The sequence below is a fragment of the Astyanax mexicanus genome, chromosome 11, assembly GCF_023375975.1.
Source record: "Astyanax mexicanus isolate ESR-SI-001 chromosome 11, AstMex3_surface, whole genome shotgun sequence".
Taxonomy (NCBI): domain Eukaryota; kingdom Metazoa; phylum Chordata; class Actinopteri; order Characiformes; family Acestrorhamphidae; genus Astyanax; species Astyanax mexicanus.
The window spans coordinates 51,867,403-51,870,000 of NC_064418.1; positions in this window are offsets into that span (position 1 = coordinate 51,867,403).

Below are 2,598 nucleotides of genomic sequence, written 5' to 3' on the forward strand. Positions count from 1 at the left end.
AGTTCCCTCAGTAGTGCCTCCATTGTACTGTTATTTTCTGTTTTATATCATGTTCAGACCCTGTGGTTTCCCTTAGCTTTGTTTGTACACTAAATAGATGCTTAGATATACTAAAACATATATTAAGTATTAAGTAAGAGGTGGGCTTTAACCCTTTCAATTAATGTTTTTTGCTGGTTTAGGATTAATAAAAAACAATTATATTCATTTGCAAATTAACTACTGTTAATTACTGTTGTGAAAAAACATCACCAGTCATCGTAATACAATTCTATTTTTTAACATATGCAAAAATCTATAAAATAAAATTACATAATGCTAATTATGCTAATTATTTACTGTGTTTAGGTGTTTAGAAGAGGAACTCTGTTACAAACACTAAGAACAAACAGTGAAGATGAAAGAAGAAGACGAGTAAAAACTCCTCTGTTTATCCAGAGTCTCGTTCTGTGTTTCTGAGCCAAAACCCCTCCTGTGACGCCGTGTCCTTCTGGGAGTTTACGCAAAGCCAGGCGCTTTCTATCACTGTCCTAATAAAGATCCGTCACCAACCAAACACACCGGCTGATATACGGCTCACATGTGTCAAAATAAAAGCCCTGTAATCCGACTGACACCTCCACACAGCTGGTGTTTACTGAAATAACAGGAAGCAGAATGTGTCATTGTTAGTGAAAGAAAAGACTAAGATTAAACAAAATCATGATTTTAAATTGTTGTGTATCCAGGAGTGGAGATGAGATCTTACAGGATCTCTACTTGAGTGAAGATTAAAGTATTCAGAAATTATTAGTTATTTAATCCAAGGGTGGACAATTCACTTTCCCAAGGAGACCCAAGGAAAACAGGTTGACCTTGAGTAAATATTTTTCAATTTATTATTTACATTTTTACAATTTAATAACCTAATTTAAATCTAAATGTAACAGAATGTAATGGCAAGGCAAGTTAATTTATATAGCACATTTATTACACATTGGCAATTTAAAGTGATCTGGAAAAATACATAAAAGACAAACACATTTAAAAATAATTTAAAAATAAATATAAATAAATAATTAAAGAAAATTAAACAGCATATTTAAAAGTGAGGTTGGCAGAATGGTAGAATGTAGTTGGATTACATTACTTTAAAACAGTAATCCTCAAAATGATGTTGCAATTAAATTTGTGATAAACAGTAATCCTGGTAAAATCAGGGAACCAATCAGACAATCAGGTGTGGTATATAAACACTGGAATCATTTAAAATTGTTGTGTTCAGTTTGTATTATCTCAGAGTTGGATTAATCTGTAACAATTAAATTAAATTACAGATGAAGTCAGAGAGCGGTGAGTACTGTTTCTACACCTTCAAACTCAGACTCTTATAAACTGGAGAAAAAAAAACTGCTACAGGAAGACGTCTGGCTGACCCACATGGAAACAGCAGCTTTAACCTTTAGCTCAGATTAACATCAGGACTGAGTCTTTGGGTGGTGGAGAGTTGATCAGCCAACATCCTGACCTCACTTACAGTCTTCATATGCAATCAAATCCTCACAGCAGTAGAGACAGTTACTCCAATAAAACAGAATAAACTTGTATTTAATGACTGTTTTCACATGAAACTAAATAAAAGGCTCTCTGATTTTTACATTGTACTAAAAAGATTGTTCTAAAATCAACTCTACGCCTCATCAGTTGTTCTTTTCAGTGCAGCCTGTAGAATCATCTCAGCTCTCCAGGGGTCTGTTCTTCAGCAACTGCACATTTACAGCCAAACTTGCCAATTTTCCCCATAAGAAACTGGCCTCGTCCTTGTTTTCCCTTTCTGCTCCACTAAAGACATGTTCTACAGCCACTTTTACAGAGTTACACTGTGTTCAGCACATATACATGCAGAAAATCTAGAAATAAAATACTCTATATTTGTATTTCCATACAGTATATATAATTACCTCTATTCTTTATCACTGGATACATGTAGAGATGCATTATTAAAGAGCCTTTTAAAGGTTAAAAATGTAATGAATACGATTAGTAAAGGTTCTTCATTCATTATTTTTTTGTAAAATGAGTTATTCTTAAAGATACCATTATTGTAGGAGTGGACAAATGATTATTTAATTAATAGCATGCTGCTTCTCCATCAGCAGCCGGAGTCTGAGAGAGAGAGAACAGTAAGTGGCGCTCTCTCCCTTCATCACTCCCACATTGTGATGCTGGTTGGTTCAGCCGTCTGTTAGCGGATGTATCAGAGCTGGGGATGCAGGGCCTTTCTCCGAGCTTTGGCGCTGTGATGCTGCACTGATTGGCTGCGGTTAAAAAGAGGCAGAGTCTGACTACGGATCAAGATGGTTAAAGAATTTCTGAACTCTAAAGGTTCTTCAAACTCACAGCTCTTTTAGAAATTACCTCTTTTTGAAGATCTCTTTGTAGCACATCATATTACATCACTTTAGCTTGGTTTTAATGGAGGCTGAATTGTGCACAGCTATGTTGGAGCTCGTTACAGAAGCAGTGTTAAAGATTAGAGCACAATGGAAGTGTTCATGCTCACACAAAGACACTCTGTGATAATGCACTGGGATTTCTGTAAATGCTGATTGGCTACAA